General features: G+C 37.2%; 1 protein-coding gene across 1 annotated transcript in view; it reads right to left on the bottom strand.

Annotated features, from left to right (window-relative positions):
- PTPRD (protein tyrosine phosphatase receptor type D) overlaps positions 1-20,868 on the bottom strand; it is a 1,173,827-nt gene extending 1,152,959 nt beyond the window's left edge. The window contains exons 1-2 of the mRNA XM_085043363.1: positions 20,555-20,868; positions 20,160-20,267 (exon numbers count right to left, since the gene is read on the bottom strand). The gene's annotated coding sequence lies outside the window, so the exon portion shown is untranslated. The remainder of the gene's footprint in view (positions 1-20,159; positions 20,268-20,554) is intronic.
- Positions 20,869-22,971: the final 2,103 nt, after the last annotated feature.

Here is a 22,971-nt window from a genome sequence, read left to right as displayed (position 1 = left end):
TCTGTGATTTTCTTTCACACTTATTGTTCATAAAAATAGCAAAACGGGCTTTATTGCAGATGCTGGAAGCAAATTAAGGAACATCCCACATCTAGTCAAGTCATCTGGGTTCTTCAGGGTTATATGTTTCTATTTTGAAGCCTGGTAAATAAATTGAGCTGAAGAACAGACCTAACAGAAAAACAGGCCTGAAGTAGCCCCACTACAATTCACACAAAGCACCTATGCAACTTTTCAAACTCAGTCAGTTGCAGAATTTTTTTGGTTCTGTCGTCCTTGTGGCTGTGTGCTTCTTTATTTGGAAAAGGTGTCTTGCTTGTTGTTTGGGTTTTGGGGATTTTATTTTTTTGGGGGGGGGTTGGTTGTTTGTGTTTTTCTAAGTTCTTTTCATATATTAAGCAGGTATTTCCATAACACAATCACCATTTTCTAAGAAAATACGTTTTTAATAATAAATGCTTGTCCAGCTCTGATTAGACATCTAGACCAAAAATTCTGTTAAGTGCACTAAACCACTAACTTGACTAAGAGAACTACATTTCTGTAGTGCTTGGGACTACCCATTCTAATCTGTCATAAAAATAAATTAATGTAAATACCACAAAAGGAGTTTCATATAGCATTTTAAACTGTCCTTTTATAAGTAAAAGATTTTAAACACCAGCAGTTGTCATAAAGCCATGCAATGAATGAAGTAGTGTAATTTTAAAAAATTGTTCAGTATCCTGTGTTAAGAATGGACTTCTTAGATTTTTTATACTTCATTGGACTGACAAGTCTTGTTTGGGAGAGAGCTAGACATGACCACGACTTTATTATAGAAATGATGCACCAAGACTAGGTTTTTTATGGCTCAAATACTACGGAAATATATCTGATACAATAATTAAGACAACAGATTTTGCATGCCTCCATGGTCTGTGGATTTTCTTTTCAGCCAGCTATCTCTGCAGTAAAATTGTACATCAATACACCTACTCCATCAGAGAAGCTGATGCTGACATTCCAGACTCTTATTTTTAAAACTGGCAGGGCTTTAGCCTACCTCTAAATAATGGGCATGCCAATGTGTTAAAGGGGGAAATTCACCCCATCTTGGCTGATATCACTTTTTACTAAAATGTAAAATCAACTCTGTATATTTTAGAATGAAACACTACACTTTAAATTTAGCCCACATTTAATAGTTTTATTCTTCTGCCACTGATGGGGTTTAGAGTCATTCTGTTGTTGATGCAGAACAGACTTTGTACTAACAATAGACGTCTTTAGAGTGTGGGGAGAGTCTCACTTCACCCTCCCATTTGAATCTTGCTTCTAGGACAAAAACAAACCAGCATGTTAGCTCCTAACACAAGGGAAGAATCCCTGTCAACACAGTCTCACCACAAGCAACAGCATTAAACATGAGCAGCTGCAACAAAACACTCCTACCTCCTTAACTGTCCCATTAACACCCAGAAAATTATTCCTTCTCAAATGAGAGATTATCCCACACAGTTCAGGACACCCACACTGTCTGAACCCAAAGGCCAGATTGGGACAATCAGAGTCATACCCCTAAATAATCCATATTTGGTGATCTTTCCAAAGCTATCAACAAATGTAGCCTGGAGGTCTTAGAATTTTGCCATAATGCAGGCAACATGGAATATTTGAGGAAGGAACGTCTGAGATTTGAAGCTGTTTAAACATAGAAATCTCACTAAGTATTACGTGGCAGGTTATGATCCTTTAACTTGGAATGTGAATCACTTCTTGTCCACACAGTACAGTTAAGGACAGCACAAAGTATCTGACTAATGAAGAAAACTTCCGTCGCAAATATGTAATGTTTCTGGGGTGCACAAGGTAGTGACACACTACTCTTCTTGCTAAAATTACAAGAAAGGGAGGAGGGGGATAAGGGGTGAAGAGAGATGTGGGCGAAAAAGCAGAGACTAGCAACTGCAGAACTGAATAAAGAGAAAATTTCCTGAGAGATTATACTGACATATAATAAATGTAATAAAAAAAAAGGATGAACTACTCTTAGGAGCCAAACACCCAACACAGATCTCCCTTACATAGCAAAATATGCCAGTAACTATAAACAGAGCTTAGGTTAAGATTATACAATGCATTTGGTTTTCATACAATGATCTGCTTCAGCTGAGGAATCAATAGAAATCTTTTCTTGTAAATATCTAATGTGATACTGGAGAATTTAAAATATTAACACAAGACCAATCTAATTTATAGGTTAAGAAATGGAGGGGTATATAGTACTGTTACATGTAATTAGCAGATTATTACCTACATTTTATGGTATTAAATATGGGATAGAATAAGAGTACTTTACATATTATAGTAGTTATATTAAAGTATACAAAAATAGAAAAAAAATCCCCTAACAAAAACAGTCAGTAAAAAGGAAGTTAATTTATCAGATAAAACACACATCTGAAAGCTACAAGCATATGTAGTAATATTAATTTAAAAAGAAAAAGAAATTATAGAGCTTCAACTTAAAGTCATCCAGCTTTTATGCATACCATACCACTTCTTTGTGACTCAGTCAAATATCCAATTCTACTTATTCAGGTTCAAAAACACTTTCTCAAGGATACCAATGAATAAACTATTAGTCAACAAGTTAGCAAATGTGTCAGAATTGAACACTGCAAAATTAAAATGTGTTTCTGCACAAATTGATCTCTCTTACACTATAATTAACAAAAGAACAAAATTGCATCTTTAACTAATTTCAGGTAGGCTAACATTAGTATCTTAAAATTAAGAAATCAAGATTGCATTGAGTGCATCTTTCAAAAATCAGAATTAGAATTCTGCTATCTTCATACAGATGACTCAAGTCCAGTTTCTTATGATGTTCTGAAATGTGTTTCAGACTACAAAAAAATCTTTTCTTGACATATGGAAGTGCTGAGTACAGAAATATCTAGTGGGGTTTTATTAGGGTCATCTCTGTTAAGACTTCTGCTGGCTTTTAATTTTTACAAACGACCTAGATTGTTACATTTGATGATAACATAAAATTTGGAGGAAAATTGCATCCGTAGCAAGTAGTAAGACAAGTTTAAATGAATTGTGATTTGCTCTGTAACTCAGTTGAGAAGCAGAAACTAAAATTTAATGTTGATAAATATAAAGCAGTAAAAGCTGAATATAAAAATAATAAACTTCAACATTTTATGAAGAGATTTATACCAAAACAAGAAATCTTCCCCCTCCCTCCAAAAAAGAGAAGAGAAATAGATGGATGGTGAATTTTCCTTATATTCATTTATATTTATCAAAGCAAGATAAGGAAGCAATTTAAAATCCTTTAGAATTGCAGGTTGCAAATGTGTCATGTTGCACATTCATCTGGCAAGCTCTTGGAATATTCTGTGAACTTTTCATCTTAACATTAAAAATAATACATTTTTCACACTTAATCATTAGAGATAAAAGTAAAACCAGTCCAATTTTATAGTTGAGAATTTGAAATAAATCTGAAAAATAAACAAATTCCCTAAAATTTTGTAAAAGGATAAGGAAGTGATGTAGCACATCATGCTGGTTAATCAAACAAACTTCATAAATAATATTGGAGAGTAGAGGGAAGTATGAATAAGAGTTTAACCATGGAAACACTGAATGATTTGGGTTTGAAATTAACTTAAAATTCCAGCCCACTGATCATGGTCAGGAATACCTTGCACTAGACCAGGTTGCTCAGAGCTCCATTGAACCTGGCCTTGAAGACTTCCAGGCATGAGTAACTCACAGCTTCTCTGGTTTATCTGTTGCAATCTCTCACCACTCTTACAGTGAAGAATTTCTTCCCATTGCTAATCTAAACCTACTCTCTTTCAGTTTGAAGCTATTGCCCCTTGTACTATCAGGATTGCTATTTGGTGAAAAGTCCTTCTCCAGGTTTCCTGTAGGCCTTGGAAGGCTGCAATAATGTCTTTCTGGAGATTTCTCTTCTCCAGTGTGAACAACCTCAACTATCTCAGCCTGTTTTCATAAAAGATGTGTCCCCTTTTTAATGAGCATAACCTGTGAAGGTCTGGAAGAGAAAGATCACATTCCTAAATTATTTCTTTTCCTCTTCTTCCTCAGAGGGAGCTGGGAAAATCTCATATATAGACTAATCTCTTGCTTGTTACCTTTCTAATCAAAGAATAAATTTTATATGGAGATTATGTGATCTAATTGGTTTGGTTTTAGTATGTTCTTGCTAGTTGGGTTTAGGCTGGAACAGATAAAAATGGAACAAATGGTGATATTAGATATTAATCATTATCATCATCATCAAGAACTATGTTTCTGTTGCCTATTAGAAACCTCCAGAATTTCAGGCACTGGACTGTACCCTCGACAGACGCATCTGGGTTTGCTTATGAAATCTCATATCCCTGGTTTAGACAGTTGGCTTAAACTAGCTGTCTGCTGTTTGGGAAATATCTGTTTTGGGATTTAAAGTAATACTACACCACAAACCAAAAGTCACATACAACAAAAGATTTGAAGTTCTGGATGTACGTTTTTAAGTCTTTCCTCTTCTGCTCCAAGTCTGTAATCAAACAGCTTATATAATTCTGCGGCTATGTTAGGACCCCAGTTCCTACGTACCAGGTAAAAACCTCCAAAAAACAATGCAGATGGGAAAAATATTTATATAATAAAATATGCATTTCACTCTTTTCCTTTGCAAGACAACAGCAAGAATGATTATGTCACCACACGCAGATGAGGCCAGTGGTATCCTGCACACATATTTGGGCACGATTAGTCTCACACATACGCACACAGAGAGGCACACATTTCAGGAAGGTTGCTGTGTTAACTTCTCTTCACATCTCATTCTTTTGAACTACTCTTCTTTGGAAAAAATGGTCTGCTGGGACATCATTTCAACTTCCTTTTTCCCATTTAATTTGTGGCATTTTAGAATCAAGATAAATGTAAAGAATTAATTATTACGAAATATGTCCTGCTAACAGAAAACCACTGAACACTTGAGACCTCTGGCTCTAATCCTCATCAGTCTTCCATTTTATTCTGGTTGCAATCACATTTGCATTGTAGTAGCTTCATATGAAATGTTTACCCCCAATACAACATGTTTCTGAATATCTTCAGAGAACATAATTTTGTATTCTACCTTAGCAAGACAGTAAGAAAGTTGTTTCCCGATGGTGAAAATATGTTTACTTACTTTTTTTTTAAATTTATTTTATCTGTTTTCATTCTGCTAGAAAACATGTTCCTGATTTTTTCTACATATCTACATATACATATCTACATCTACATGAACAAAGTGAAAAATAATTCATACAAACTCTGAAAAAATGCATGACCATCACATGTAACAAGTTTACCTTTATTTCTTCATTTCAGAAAATGAGCACATTCTATCTGAAGATAACAAAGCATTCTGGTTTCTTATACATGACAGGATTATCTTGGATGAAAGGAGTAACATATAATCAGGAACTCTAAAACTGCAACTCTTTTAGTCTCAGCACTTCAACCAGGAATCAATACTGTAGTTTGGGTTCATTAAGTCAAAATTGATGTCAGATGTCATATTCAACTGAAGTGCATTTAAGAGAATTATCTTTTGCCTCCTATTTTAGCAGTTAAACCCCAATTTTAAATACCCAACACTCTTAAAACAAATCAAAATAAACCGAGGAAAATAAAAAAACCCCAACAAAACTCATACAACTCTTTTTCTCTTGAATTTCTGTTACATCTGTTCCACCATCAATAAATCTCTTACAAACATATTGTAGTCATTTGTATTAATAATACTGTGCATTGTGTTACTTCATCTTTACCTTTTGCATTTGTAGAGAAAGCATAATCATCTTTAAATGTAAGTAATCCATAAAGGAGACTCCAATACAAAATCCTGCCACTGCAAACATTATTTAAGAGAGATGCTTGCCATTTGAAACTAGTTTATTTGTAGAATGACATAACACAGGATTATTTATTTGAGACCAAAAAATTCTTTCCAGTTTAGGAATATTTTGAAATTTGCAAGTGTTTATTACAAACGGCTCTTTTGCTTAAGACATTCGATAGCTGATTTAAGTTCAGTGACTAACAGCAAAAATGGAATAAGTGCCTTGCAATTTTTTGATCTTGACCTATTTAATTGATAAAATCACTGAATGGAAGATATCATTGTACCACAATGGCAGGGACCCAAGAGTTTCATGTCTCCATACTGAAAGATAAAGTATATTTTGAAGAAAAATATCCATGTCACCCAATCAAAAGAAATAAGCCGTTTCCTTACTTTACCATTTGCACTTCAAAGAGGTAAATATATAAAGATTATACTTCTGTGTTGTCAGAGAAGAGAGAAAAACATTATATACACTCCTCTTTCTGGGTCTCAGCATAGCTTGGCTAAATTACTTAAATAATACTAGTTTTCATAATTTATAATTCAAACCATATGTCAACCTTAACAGGGAAAAAAAATCCATTCTAATCATGTTTTCCATGCTTTCCAGTTTGTATCATATATTTTTTTTAAATGACCTTTGAAAAACAGCATAGGACCTTCTGCTCAAACTGAAATCTTAATTAACATCAGAATTCCTGTATATAAATTAACTGAATCTGTGTCCCCAAATTATGGGCAAAGGTAAGTACTAACTACAGATTAATTCATAAGCCTTTAGTATTTATAATAGCTGAGAGATCTTTTAAAGTCCAACAAAAGTCTTTTCTCTAAGTGAGGCATTTTCACAGCACAAGTAAAAAAATAGGGAACACCCATGCAAATAAAAAAAAAAAAAAAGAGAGAGAAATAATGGAGCAAAAGAGCAACAAGATGGAAGGTAATTATCCATTTATTTAGAAAAAGTACAAGTACAAACTTTGCATTTTAAGGAATTTTTGCCCTGGAATTAATTTGAAACCAAGGTGTCAAATGATTTGTAGGTTTTACAGTTAAACAACCCAGGACACAAAAGCACAAATAGTTCTTTTTAGAGTCTTACTATAAAAGTGACATGTTTCTAGAGTATTTGGCCTCACTTCCATTGTGTTTACAATATACTTTGGTGTCCCATGGGAATGACTAGAAGCCCATAAGGAGAATCAGCATCCTAAACTGAATTGAAAACCAACTGAATTGCTGTTCAATGACACTGGCTCATGACCATGTAATAAGAATTCACTTGTAAACAAAGAATAATATTTCCATTAAGATAAGTGGCATTACACAATACTTGATCTATTTTAACAGAAAAAAAACCCACGTTATTTCTCACTCTCCCTAATCATCATTCCAGCACATTTCCAAGAATCTAATTATAATGCAGAATTATTGGAGGTTTTTCATCAGCAGGACCTGGAGCTTGCTACTCATTTCTGCTGAGTACAAAGCCCAAGGGCTCCTTAGATCATGTTGATTTTATAGCCTCTATATTCGACAAGCAGCCAATGTGTTTTATGACGTAGACTGAGGAACTATAAAAAATGACCTGTCCCCACCTATCAAGCTATCAGAGAAAAAAGACAACTTTTTCTTCAAGTAAGAGAGAGACCATTATTAAGTCAGCTTACTTATCACTGCAATTAAGTTTGTTAGAAGGAACTGCCATCCTATGCAAACACTGTTAGAGATTTCTGGTAGCAATTTTCATAATTAAGGTTATGCTCTTTCTATGACACAAAACTAAACAGATGGGACAGTATATCCAGTGGTGGAAGTGTACAAAAAAACCATGTTGATATGGCACTTGAGGACATGGCTTAATGGTGAACATGATGGTGATGCTAGGCTGATGTTTGGACATAATGATCTTTCAGGTCTTCTCTAGCCTAAAAATACCCAATGTAAGATACTGTCTGTCCCACAGTACCTCAGGCCAATATAGAATTCCATGTAATTTTCTAAGGTTCTGTACGAACGTGTATGTACACTAAACTTTTGCTTAACTTTCTACATAACAAAAAAGCCTTGCTTCTTGAGACACATAATCAAATAACTAAGTCTGTGTTAGTAAGCCAGCCAACAGAGTTTGGAGTAATTTGAGATGCTGCCAGAAAATGAAACAATATGCAACTTACAATATAACTACAACCATACTGCCATCTTCAAGATATACAAAAAATGACTGCTTTAATTTTAAAAATGTTTTGAATGGCTATTTCTTCAGTAGATAGTAGATTTTGCTGTTTCTGTTTACAAACCTGACAGCACATAAACCATATACTCTTGTGAAGAGGAGGAAACCACTCACTCAAATTATGTCAACTTTGACTACATACATTTTCTAGCTGGTGATGAACTTGCATAAAAGAAGCACATGAAAAAGTACTATTGCTAACAATGCATTAACAATGCCACCTGGGCCTCTGATTGACATGGAGGCTATTATCCTGCAAGATTCATGTTTGCATTTTCAGCTGTAGCTTAGGACCTGAGTATTGCTGGCTCTTCTTATTTTATATATCATCTGTGCTTCCACTGCAACTATTTGACTTATGTAACACATTGCTGTATTTAATAATAATCTGTGCATTTCTAGCGCACACATACTTTAAATTCCACTTTTTGCAAGCTTTTCAATCATTTCATAGTGGAGGGGGAAAGAGGAGCATATTATGTGTCAGTCTGTCCTCAGAAGCATATATAAAAATCATGCTACAGCCTTCTCCAAACAAAAAATGACTGCTAATCATCATGAAAATATAGATTAAAAAAAAAAAAAGGTAATTAGTACTTAAAACAATATAATCTTGGAGGAATGGCTTGAATAGTTGCATTTTTAAATACACATCACTAGAATAATGAAGATTTCCCTGTATTTTCAGTAGTTCTAACACTCTTAAGATGTTTGCTTTCAAATACCATCATGAAAGTAAATAGGACATACAGCTATATCTCACTTTACAAGAGTTATACTGAAGTTGAATTAACAATCCAGTTGGATATTTTGGGGAAATTTTGTTTCACCATGAATTTACACACAGTGTGCATTACAATGATTTCCTTTTTTATTGCAGTTTTGGGAATAAGATTTGCCTGTGGCTACATGGATATACCAACCACATTAATTTGTATTTTTATAATCAATCTAGAGTTCAATATGCATTGCAAAATTTGTAAGGGCTAAAAAAAGCCTTCTGGAACTACCTTTGAAAAGAGATGAGACAAAGACTTAATTCTTGGTCCCAGGCAGTAAGGAAATAAATTGTATCCATTCCTCCAGATTCCTGTCCACTGCCTTCCTTGTGAGACCTTTATTGATGGAAGACACAAACTACTTCTTGTTAGAGGCAGTATAAGTCTAGCAGTGCCGCGCTCTTCTTGATTCGTTATCTTTGCTTCATAAAACTGCCCTATCTGGTACTCTCCTCTCTTATTTACAGCTTGAAATACACATTAGTTCTTCTATGGGCAAGTAAAGTGCTGTGGCATTATAAAGAGAGATGCTCAGAGTAATGTAATCCAATTAAAACTTCAGTTACTGTTCTACTAATGCCTGAACATGACTGTCACACTTGGGTTTTTGTGAGTTTAGTTTTGTATTTATTTCCCCTGCAAAAAGGAATAGACACCTATATAAATTTTTAAACACCTTGTTTTCAGATTTTACCAGTTATCATTCCTAAAGGGTTGCACTGGATAAAAATCAAATTATGCTTGTGTATCATCTTTTTCTTAGGTGTTACACATGAGTATATTTTACAAGTAACATCTTAGCTCCCTCCTAACACTACTAAAGCCACAACTTAATAACAAAGCAAACAAAAAAAGTATTATATTGTTTACTCTGTTCCTATATTTTCTCCTTGAGTACTAAGCAAGAAAAGAAAACCTACTTCCCCTGAAATTTACAATGTGGTCTTGCTGTCAATCATAAGGTATAACCGTGATTATTAACATAATTGTTAGCCACCTTTTTCATTACCCACCAAGTTCTATCAGCCTTACAACAAATTTTATTTTGTTTCCCCAAGTTAGTAAAAAGCAGACAGCCAGCCAAACACCATAAACAGATGTTATAGTTTGCATAAACTGGGATACCATGCTACAGGAGTAAGGGCTGTATATGCCTGTGAGATTACATTAAACAACACAAAGTTTTTCTTGGATCCTTCTTCTGCTCATGAGGCTTCCCTATTCCTTGTTATTATAAGGATAACTTCTGAAAATCACTTCATCTACTGATTATGGAAGATGTTTCTGGCTCACAAACATGATCTATACTCTTGCCTTTGTAAAGCCTTGATAGATGGAGGTCTCTGCCTGTAATCTGTCTGTAAGAGTCATCTCTCATGCATGCAAGTCACAATACCCCTTTTCAAACTGGACAGTTAAATTTCTTTTTCAACAATCATTTAATGAGCATGATATCCAAGTGACTTCAGTAATTGCAGATTCATGTATCCCAAACTTTTTGCCCAAACCAAATGCTGTCAAAAGTTAGATACAAATAGTATTATGACCATAAGATTTATCCTATCAGTGCTGCTTCTACCCCAAAGTCAATAATCCTGACCTCAAAAGAAAATATTACTGCCAGTAATCTTTACTGGTTGCATAATTGTCAAAATGTCAATAATACAAAAAGAGAAAACACACCTCACCTCAGTATAATTATATTACACAGATTCCCTAGGTCCATGTTTCTTTTCCAAAAACAGGAAAAGGTGACCTACCAAAATAGCAAATAAAAAATAAAAAACCCACAGGCAGTGTGACATTACACAGTTCATCACATTAGTCTCAGAGGCACCAGCATAGTGTTGGAGCAGGGAAGCACACAGGTTGATTCTATGGATGGACTATAATTAGCACTATAAGTTTTTGGACTCCATCAATTTGTGTATCATTGACAAAAAAGGGAAAAAAGTATAACAAAACAAGCAAATGAAAACCAACATATAAGCTTGTTTCTGAATATGAAGACAAGGATGTCACTTCCAACACACACAGATTCATACATGCATGATAGGATTTCTAGGATGTCTCCAAAATATAATTAATCTAATTATGCTAATAGCTAAGCACAAGTGTTGATTAAGGGAGCTCTGTTAGCATCAGATATAATTAGCATAACATGAAAAAATCCTTGCCTTTGGGAAAGGCAAAGAGGAAAGGCAAAGTTCTAGATACAACATCAGAATATAGACATGCACAATTCATAATCCTGAATGCAAATGAACATGCAATTGTACATGTTCTTTGTTTTATGAAATACCTGTATTGGACTGGCTGCATATGGTACAAAAAACCAGCAGGCTAGTGCTGAGCAGCTACCTTAGGTCATATAAAAGGCATAAGCCATCTATGGTTAGGCAACTAAATCCCAAATCCAGTGGTTAAAGACAGTGTCATCTGACTCAGCACTGCACCAGAGACCTGAATAACAGCACTATTGCTGAAGATTTCTTCCATTCCTGTTATCCATCTACCCTCACTTCCTTTCCTTCCTCATCATGAATCTTCTAACAATTCCTCTTTTTTTAAATACACAATGAAACATAAATTGCCTTTTTTTTGTTTGTTTTTTACAAAGCCTTATTTGAGTAACCAAGACACACTTGATTATACAAATGTCACAATTTATCCCTTCTTTAGTTTGTTCAGCACTGATGATTGATAAAATTAACAAAACATGAATATTCATAGAGTTCCTCCTTCTTCCTCATTCAGTTCTCAAGCCAACCAAGACTTGCCAGAGCAGTGGAGGGGGAAAAAAATTTAATCTTATAACTACCCTTCAGTGTTACCCAAAGATACTAACACGCCTCATCTCATCCCAAAATTCCTAAATGTCCACTTTATTAATTCTGTAGCAGAACTCTGTCAGGTGCATCTTTCTCTCTCACCTACACTAGGAAACATATGATATTTACATAAGCTGGAGTGCTCTCTTTCCCTTTTTTATCAGTTCTAGAAAAAAAAAAGTAAGTAGGTTGAGGATATCACCCTACTTAAAAACAAATTCTTACCCCAGAAGGGTCACTATCCTTAGGATCAGCAAGGGAGAGCAGAAATCCAAATTATGAGCTAATTTAAAAATAGTGAAATACTTTACCCATGTTACAGTCTTCTGCAAAGGAAAGGTAGAAAAAACAGAAAGATGGGAATGAGTGGAAAAGGCTGGCCTCCATGCTGAGAAGAAAAAAGATGATTCTGAGCACAAATACCTTTGGATGCTTTTAAATTTATGATTTCATATAGAATATGACAATGAGAACATCCAGGGACTTCATTTCCACACCTATAGAAACGTATGGAAACCTAAAGCTGATGAGGAAGAACTGGTGCTGCAACACAGTTATTACTGTTGTGCCAAATACCAAGATCACTCTTCTCTAATAATCCTAGAATAGGAAACAAACAAACAAACGAAAACCATAGAGGGTTTTCAAATGAAAGAGATTTTAAAACAGGACAAATAATGCATTTTGATTAGGTCAAGAAAGCACCACAACCTGTAGAAAGCTGCTCAGGAAATTATTTCATTCTATATTTCTTTTCTTAATACAGATTGCACAGAAGAAGAACAACAACAGCAACAAAAATGAAAACAAACTCAAACCATGCTTTCTGATCATTTTATTGAACCCAATGGCCTGTGGTAGCTAATATTATTCTTTCACTACTTTGTCTCTTTTCTCATATTTCCATTAGAATGAAAAATTAAAAACAAACTGCACAGGAAGCCCACTGCACTTTGTTCTACAGATGCAGAATATATTAATTTGACCCTGCTTTTGTATTATTTCCCGTTTTCTCCAAATAAAAGCTACTGTATGCTGTTGATCCAATTATCACTGAGTAAACTAATTTTGCAGAAGACTTTACCACTGATATTGGGACCATGGTTAAGAGCATTTGGTTACCCAGGTTTGGCGACCTACATACCTTTTGGCTTTTTTTGAAACTTTGCTGTCCATTGTACACTTCCTAGCTGATGCATTTGACTAAAGAATTTCCAACCTCACTGATTGTTGCTTCAATGAATTGTCAGAGGACAGTGGCTGCACAAGGAAGAAAAGTCAAATCAACCCACTCTAACACCTACACTCTGCAAAAACAGGCAAATGCATTTGTGCAGCTTTTCACATCTAGCTGCCCAGCATTCTCAGAAAAAAAAAAAAAAAGAAAAGAAAAAAAGATTAAGACAAACTGTGTAAAAGAACCATTAGTATATCTTTTATTCATAGGGAGAAAGGAAAATTTCACAGAATATTTGTGCATAAAACTGAAGAAATGGCTAAATTATTCAAAGGGGAACACAGGTTATCACTATATTAATGCAACAGCTCTACTTTTTTTCTCATTTTTTGTTAAGTACTCCAGTTGGTATGCTAATGATGCCAGTCCAAAACGACTGATGTCAAATTTGAAATTAATGAGCTTTGCTGGGCAGACTTCTGTTTGTGAAGGAATGCCAATGATTAATACAACTTTTCATTAGGAATATTTCTATGAATTGTACACATACAAATCATATTACAGGTTATATGCAATGGATTATTTGAAATGGATTATTTATCCATACCTAAAACTTTCATAAATTTATAAACATATAAAACAGTTAACTAAATTTTGTCTCAAGGAAAAATTCTTGTTATATTCTCAAATACTTCTACTAACAAAAGTAAGATATTTCAGTAATAATGATTTAATGTTGATCAAGCCTCTTCCAACACATTCCTCCCATAACAGGAATTTTTCAGATTTCATCAAAATAGGTTTCAAGTCTGGCTTCTTTTGTTAAGAACACTAATATCCTAGCTATACTACAGTTTGGGAGTTGGTTTGTGACACTAATGCAAAAGTATGGTAACATTTTTATGCCGTGGACAAAATGCACAATAATTAATAGCCAAAAACCCACACACTTCCTTCAATAAAATGTAGATGAAGAAAAGTATCTACTGTAATTTTATGACATTATTATTATTTCTGATAAAGAGGTTTTCCCTCTTTCTGAAGAAACCTGAGAATGCCATCTGGCAAATCTTGGTTGCAGTAAGAAAATGAAAGCAACTCATTCTAAGACATGGACAGTGCATATGAATTCTCTTTGAACCCTTTCCATTGAGAACTGATGTTGCTTTGAGCTTTGCCTCACACAACATCACAGCACATTCCTTTCGATGCAAAGATAATCATTCAAAGCTGAGAAAATGCACCAACCTGTAGGATTTTTTTCTGATTATTACATTGACGGTATGCAGAACCTTATGTCTTTTTACCCAAATGAAGGGCTATACAGACATAGTTTTAATTTATCTTTTTGTTACTACCAGATATTCTGTAGCTTCCTAAATAAAGGTTACATCATTGCTCTCCCTTATACGTATGTGCAGGAATTCAAAGTATGTTGTGCTTCATCAGAAGTTGAATACAAAACTAGCCTTTAAGGTTAAAATTAAGTCCTTCAGCATAGACTGAAAACTTGTACTGTAAGTGTTGTTATTTAACTCCTGCTTGGAAAAAAAATACATATACTGTAAATTAATATTCTATATTAGATCTAGTTACAGTATGGAGAACTATTGTTTTATTAAAGCCTGAAAAACATGCTTGGCTAAAGGAATGAGGAGAGTGAGGAGAATACCAAGCTACTTTAGATGCTGGATTATGTAGTACATGGTCTGGTGAGACTGTATGCCTTGCACCACAATGAAGGCTACATTTTAAGTGTGTAGGGGTGAGACAAAGAAAGAATGCGTCAAAGCTAGAACAAACTTACTTTGCCTGACATACTCCCACATTGACTGTTAAACTGCTGCATGAGAGTCTAAAAATCACTTCACTTTCAGACTGCAGTAGATGCAATTGTTCTTATGCAGTTCCTTCTGCTGCAGAACCCCAAAGAATTTACTGTTCCCAGAAGACAGACTGGTCTACACTTCCAACCTGCTGCCACCAGAGGACCTTTATTGAGGCTGGTCACCTTAAAGCAATCATCATCGTAAGGCAATTGTGCTGTCACCTATGAGAAACTCACCAGCTGGGAGGAGCACTCCAGAAATGTGAGTTTGCTTTACCCATACAATTTGTAATAACTAGGAGATCTAAATAATTCCACTTCCCATTAAGTCCATAAGTCCTCCATGTTTACAATCACCCTGGCTGAAGCAGTTTTCTCCCCAGCCCACCTTTCACTGCAAACAGAAAGCACGAGTTTAACATTTCACTGCTGGCCAGTGTTATACATACTTTGCAAATGAGCTTGGTAATCTAAAACCAAATAAAAAGCAGCATCCTGAAGAAAGAGTGATTTCTTGAATGCCATTGCATTTAGCTTGTATTTTTTAAATTTGGAAGAAAAGCAGAATGCACCATATGCACCAAAACATCACCTTACCTTTTGAGAAGCCATCCTGAGACATACTGAAGAATTCAGTTTAAACAGCTTTTCACAGTAAGACTTAACACATCAGAGTGCCTAATATAGAAAAACATTTCTCTAGACCAAATATTTAGATAAAGCAGAGAACTGGGCCTATAAGATGTATGTATCTGTTAATTAGCAAGTATATGAGCTCATGGTGCATATAGCTGGAGCAATTCCCCCACAGCATTCTCAAGAAAATCATCAGACTATTCAGAGCCTTCTTCATATTGCAAACATACACATCTAGAATTCTCCTTCCCCAAACACTTCTCCAAAATCTTAATTTTGCTTTTCAATACAATGTAAGTATGTAATTTGGAAAGTGTAATAGTATTTCAAGGAACTTTAGTCATTTAAAGAATGCCTTTATTCAGCATAGCTTTAAAACATATTAATATATTTTGATCAATTTCACAGTATTGCTGGCAGAAATTTTATAAAATTGATTTTATAAACCAGATCCTACAGACTGCACTCAGTTAAAATTTTATTCAACTAGATTTTCAGCTTATGTATTGACAGAACACCCCCCACTTTTTAAAAATTGTTACAAAGTTGCCAAAACAGAAATGCAGATTGTAAAGAATATGATTTCTTGCACAATAGTCTTCACTTAATAAAACATATTTAACAGAATAGAAATGTAAGATAAATGGGTACATTTCCACAACAATTGACAGCAAATGAAAATAGATGAATAATTCAGTCTTCATATTGACCATAAAAGTAGCAAATTCTCTGCAATTTTCTGTTCATTACTAGCTTTTTCTTATTGTTTCTTACTATATCTTACTATAGAAGCTACTAGAACAGATAAACAGAAAATCAAACAGCACCTAAGAGCATTAAGAATGATAAAAAAATCCCCTGTTATGCACTGTTTTTGCTCAACTTTGTGTGCCTGTTTCCTTCTCTTAGTCTTTCTGATAAAATATATTTAATTATTGTTTGAAAATTAATGCCTACTGCTTATTTCCTATTAGAATTTTAAATCCGTTTGCTATTAAATATTTTTCATCCCAATCAAATACATCCAAAAAATTACAGTCCAAATGTACTCCTTGTCAATACTTTGTGACCCCATTTCCATCATTGTGTTATCACTGTGACATAAAATCCCAGGTTAACTTTATCAGAGTTTGTTAGAATTACAGCTGCATAACTGCAAGATGGAAAGTCTACAAGAAAAAGGGGTACTATAAAAGCTCTTTAAGAAACTTCTAGCATTAATGACCTTATAACATATGTGTGGAAAACAAAACAAAATAAAATGCCATGTATACAGGCATTCTCCAGTCCGAATTACTTTTAAATCTGAGATCTTTCAATGGCCTTTTTGTTGCTTTTTTTTTCCTTTTTTAAAGAACACCCTGAATGTTTCCTCCTCCTGAGCCAGTTTCCACAGAATCCTTATGGGTACTAATGAAAGAAAAAACTACTTTCATTGAGTACAGATATCAAAATCCAACCCTAAATTATAGAACATCCACATAAATGTCACTGTTAAATTTATATTTGCTGGTTACAAGATCTTTAAGTGATGGTAAATCAATAGAGCTTACTCTAATTATGTGGGATTCAGGTACCAATCTGTTTTCACACTAAACAAGCTTTGGATTGATGAAAAGTATCAGTGACCTTTGCCAAAATGCTGAACTTGCCTGTTTTCCAATTCAGCCAATGATATCTTAGTTTCTCCAACTAGTTACAGTACTTCAGATCTGTAGAATTGTCACCAAATATATATTTAAGTTATCAATGATCTGTAAGTTCTTAAAAGAGAACAGAGAAACTGAGCTATTATAGAATCAGTGTATTATTTGATATTTATCACATTCCTCATTTCAAAATAGTTTGTGCTATCAAGCAGCATGTTTGTTTGCATACTGTCAGTTTCTTCAGCAAAGCCACATTTAGCAAAGAAGAAAGAAGGAATGCATTGTCATAATTTTTTAATCACACTTTATCACCACAAAGTTTGGTGGGAGCTCAGTATATTAAGTAATTAATATTGACAACATTATTTGACTTTATCTACTGAAAACTAATGCAGGTATCTAGTATTTTATTAGTAAAAAATCTTAAATATGCATGTCAGAGGAATTAATCACTGATTCCCTGTAGACTGCTTATATATTTCATCAGGCCATTAGCTGATCTGAATAACAAGAACAATTGCATAATAAAATACATTACTGCTGACATATGCAACTTTGTTATATCAATTATATATTTTCACAGCAATAGGTGTTTTTTTAAGTCATCTCTTGTTTCTTCTGAATCAGATTGACCCGATTTGACATTTGCCTATACCAACAATTCAAGGTTGTACATAAATATATAATCAAATACAATATGTATCACACTTAATTGCCATGATCTGACTCAGGTCATTTGCCACAGTAGTAATTACAGCAGAAGTGGAGTATGTTTTGAGTAATTTTTCATATACATTCTAAAGCATTGCCAGGACATATCCTAGATTCAAGAAAATCCCAAAGACAAATTATGAAGATTGTGATCCAAATTAATAAAGCCAGAGTATGTAGTGATTCAAGCTAAACTAAACATAGTCCTGTCTGATTAGTCAAATGTGTGTGTGTACATATATATATATATATATAAAATTTTGTTTTTTAAATAGACACATTGTTAGACATTCAACATTGCAATGCTGCATGTTTGGGACCACCTAGCAGAACTGAAAGCTTAACCTAATAAACTTCTCTACATGCAGTCTCAAAACAGTTCATGCAAATTAGCTGGATATATTATTTTAATGCGCTGTCCACAGGGAGTACAACATAGCAATGAGCCATGTCAAATGTTACTTAGTCATAAAAAAAGGGGGGGTGTGGGAAAAGCACTTTGTTTTTAACTGAAAGATAAATTTATAGTGCTAAAACAGTAACAGGAGGATTCCTTACTAAGCCAGAAAATGTGTTATCCTTTAATTTAAAGTTCACAAGTTCATCGGGTATTTTTTTCTGTCATAAATGTCAATTACCCAAAGAATGCTGTAATGCAATATGAAAGTCACCCTGATTCACTGTCTCAGAACTTCTACCCTGTGCTTTGTAATTCCTTCCTAGCTCTAAGATTATGAATACCTGAAAGCAACTCTGAATGTCATCCATCTGCTACTGCAGATTTAGTCTTTCCTGCTTGTGTCACATTAATTGCCGGAATAAATTTTGTCTAGTTATCTTTAGTGTTGTGACATAAACTAACTTCTTTACTTCATGAAGAAATACATTTGATTTCACTCTGATAAACTTTCACTCCTGGTGACATTTATTAGTTGTGACTGATTTTGAATTACACCTGAAAGTGCAACATGAATTTCACATTTAGAAGTTTAATAAAATACATTTGTAAATTAATGTTGAATGGTTTCTAATGACAGAGGTTTATTCTGATTAGGTGAATAGTAAAGACATAATATGTAAGAGATTTTAGTTGTATTGTTTATTTACAGTACCCACTTATTATTCTGAATTTGTAGTGGAAAATAACCCAAATTTGCCAAGAAATGGTAAAGACATAAGTTTAATTTATTCAAATTCAAATCCACATTGTCCCTACAATAGATACAACACATGGAGAATTTAAATCCAAGTCCATTTGGCCAGAATAGAGAAAAAATGCTGAAATGCTATTGATTCCTTCCAGTGCATTCGAAACACCTGACTCAACTGTATTTCTCCTGACATAACACTGAGGTTTTATTTGGATATTAGCAAACATGAGCAAATGTTTTCATTGACATACCTGTCATTGTTATTTCTTTTCTCTACCTAGGAAACAGTTAACCCTCAACTACTAACACTAGCTGTTTCCTTTAGCAGAAATGCAGCAAATGTCGATAAGGGGTCCACTGTCCCAGGAGAAATAATACCTGCAAAAGTTCTCCTTCCCAGATACAGATATATTTAGTGCTGAACAACACCTAACAGCAGACACTTCATGACATACATTTATATGATCTTCATACCTTCTGTTAACTCTACAGCTCAGACAGCAAACCTCAGTCCCACTGCTCATGACACCCTTTTAAATGAGTTTATCTTTTTGTTTTCCCATGATCTTTATCACCTACTGAAAACAGTGCCATCAGTACTTTTGAATATGCCCCATAAAAGCCCTTAGAAAAGAAAGCTGTTATCGGGGGCTGTCATACTCATTAGAAGAAAAAATATACACACATTTTATACATATAAAACTTGATAAAAAATTTAAGAACTTCAGAAATATGGACTAAAAATGCTTACAACAGCATGCGGACAAAAATACTCTTAGTGTCTATAACTCAGGCACATTTTTTATGAAACTGAATGTCCTGTTACCTGGTATTACTTTGCAGGTCAGACCATTCTGTAGACTCCTCCTGAGGGAACATCTCTTTGTTTAGATTTCGTCTGTATTCTACCACATACCTACACTTGAACTGAGGTATGACATTATACAATACTTGCCACACTCAGTTTCCTTAAACAAGTATTCACCTGCAATTTTCTTTACTCATAAAAAACCAGCAAAACACTTAATGTGCCTTCCCACCAAAAACAGTTCCAAGTTACCATAGCCAAGTTTCTCTCTGACCAGAGCAGTACCTGAAAACAGAAATGCATGCACACCTATATATATATATACACACACATAAATAAAGATATGTGTGTGTGTGCATACATATGTGTATGAACGCTAAGAAAAGGTTTGGACGAGCCCAAGAACACAGGGACAGTAACCAAGCACAGAGAATTTACTTACTAATGCCGTCCACTCGGACCTCTTTGGAAACCTGAAGGAGTCTCCGCTTTCCCCTCCTGCCAGTCAGGTGCCGCGTTGTGCCCCTAGTCCACACAGGCCCAGAAGGAACTGCAAAGAGAGAGAAGCACATGCCACATCAGGCAGTTCTGTTTTGATGGGATCCAGCGCCGCTGCCGCTAGCTCCTGGGGGGTAACCCTGTTTTCATAGATGACTCCGACAAGAGTCATGCTTCCAAAGATTTTTTTTAACAGTGTTTTAAAATAAATAAATAAATAAACAAACAAATAAATAAATAAATAGATAAATGAAAAGGCTTCCCGGGGCTCCTGCGCCCTAAAATTTGCGGGGGGGCTGGGGGAGGGGGGGGGCGGCGGGGCGGTGAGAGGTAAGGTACCTGCAACTCTCTCCGATGAGGCCGGCAGAGAGAGAGGGAGGGAGGAAAAGAGCGACGAGAGGGAGGAGAGAGGGAGCGAGCGAGGGGTGGGGAGGAGGGGTGGGGGGTGTGCGTGTGTGCGTGTGTGTGTCTGTGTGTGTGCGGGGCGGGGGGCGCTGGAGCGGCTTTCGCCGCGGGTGCGGCGGCCGCCAGCTCTCGGTGCGAGCACTGCCGTCTACAGGCGGGCGGCGAGCGGCCCGGAGGGGCTGCGGGGCCGGTCCGGGGGGCGCGCTCCCCGCGGGGCCCCGCGCAGCCCCCGCCGCCTCTCAGCCCGCTCACCTGCATTTCCTTAACGAGCCACTTGATGGCCGGCGGCGGCAGCCCCCCGGCCCCGCCGCAACTTTGGCGGCCGCGGAGCCGCGCCGCCCCCGCGGAACTGGGGATGGGGAGGTGCCGGCCCCGAGGTGCCGCGCCGGCCGCTGCCCGCGGGACTTTCCGCCGGGTGAAGGGTGAGGGGCCGAGCTGGGGGACGGGGGAGGGCGCGGCGGGGCTGCGCCGAGCCCCGCGTGTTTGCGCCGCAGCCGCGCAGGGAGCCCGGGGCCGGGGCGCGCTCCGCCACCCGCCTCCCCCGGCGCTGCCTCCTCCCACCGCGCTTCCCGGCGTGTGCGACAGGAGCGAGCTCCTCGCTATTAATAATAATAAGCCAGATCTCCACCGTCCTCTCGCCCCGAGAAAACAATTAATAATGCATTAAAATAATGCACCTTTAAAGCCACCGGCTGGCGATAATAAAATAATATTACCACTACTTAAGAGAGCGCTGCTGTGGATGTGGTGGCGAGGCACGTTTTCCTACCATTCACACCCAAATGTGAGCACACATTCTGCTTCTGGTATTCGTAAGTCTCTTTCCCGTACCAGACCAACTATCATTATCACCATCAAAGAGAAAGTCTCCAAAGCTGAGTGGAGACACCGAGTCCCCAGGTGGCTTCTGTGGCTGGGCTGCAAGGAGGGCACCCTCCCCCTCTTCCGTTCGCCCCAAACCAATCTCATCCCTTCTCCTCTTTTTCTTATACCGGTGGGTTAAGCACTGCGTTTGGCCCTTTTAGTGTTTTCCCTTCCGTTCCTCCCCTGACGATAGTTTGTGTATTTTAAATAAAGATTTCATTCTGCCAACCCGCAGGAAGCTTTTAACAAGATGCAGCTGAGCGTGTCGATATCTTATATCTTTTTACTGCTGCTCCGGCGTTGTACATCAACTCCAAACTCCTTTCTTTTCTTCTCCGCCTGATACAGTAGCATCTGAGACGGCGGTGGCGACAGAAGCGGAGCGCTGCTCCCGAGGGGGCACTTTTACTTTGCCCTCAAAGTATCTCTCAGCAATGAGACCCGCTGGAGCCACCTCCCCTCCCTCCTCCCCCCTTTCCCCCCCTCGTTCCCGCTCCTTTACAGCAGAATGCTGGGGTGATTGCTGTAAGGTTTCCAGTTCCACTGATAACACTACATGGTCTGAGAACAGACGGGGTGGGGGGGGTGGGGATTTTCGTTTTAGTTAGAATACAGTTTTGTGTTTGCGCTATTTTTAATTAAGGTTTTTCCAGAAATAGATCCCATCGAGATTTAATTTACGAAGGTATTTCTAACTCTGGTCAATAGTGTCTTCCAAGAGGAACATTTTCAATCATTTGCCTCCCCACAACAGTGCGCAAATGCTTTTAACAGACCTTAAACCCTTTATGAAAAAATAACAATAAAAGGATTTTGTTGTTGGGGTGTCTTTGTGTTTTGTGGAGTTTGATTGGGGGATGTTGTTGCTTTTGGGTTCGGTTTGGGGGTTGCTTGGTTGCTTTTTAATTTTCACCTCTGCATTAGAGTAAAACTTTGTTCAGTATGCCGCCTACTTCCTATTGATTTCTGAGGTTTGAGAAATGCTTTCCCCCTCCTTGCTGCCCCCCAGGATTTTCTGAATCAAGGTGATTTCTTTCCACGATAGGCGTTTCCCAACGCCTAGGTGTGCAGTTCCATCATGCTGGTCCCCTGATACTCCACGGCTGCTAAGCCGCAGCCACCTCTTCGTGCTGTGGCACCAGGTGAAGGCTGAGGAGTGGCACAGCGCGGGCCTAAGCCTCTCCGAAAGCTCAGCGCGGCCAGAGCTGCCCCGCGGAAGGCCGCGGGGTGAAGCATCCCCTGCCGGGGCTGCGCGGGGCTGCGCGGGGCTGCGCGGGGCTGCGCGGGGCTGCGCGGCGCTGCGCGGGGCTGCGCGGGGCTGCGCGGGCGGGGCTCGCCCCAGGGCACAGCACGGCAGCGGGGCAGGGGAAGCAGTCCACATTGCAACCCGAAAAAGGGCCAGAGGGGCATCTTTCCAGTCCTAGGGGTAGCACAGGGCGCGCCGTCCGCCTGCGGATATGATTTCATCTCCGAGGCTCATCCTGCGC

Source organism: Lichenostomus cassidix, chromosome Z, assembly GCF_008360975.1.
Source record: "Lichenostomus cassidix isolate B80296 chromosome Z, HeHo_3.0, whole genome shotgun sequence".
Classification (NCBI taxonomy): Eukaryota; Metazoa; Chordata; class Aves; order Passeriformes; family Meliphagidae; genus Lichenostomus; species Lichenostomus cassidix.
This window is presented reverse-complemented; position numbering and strand designations above follow the sequence as displayed.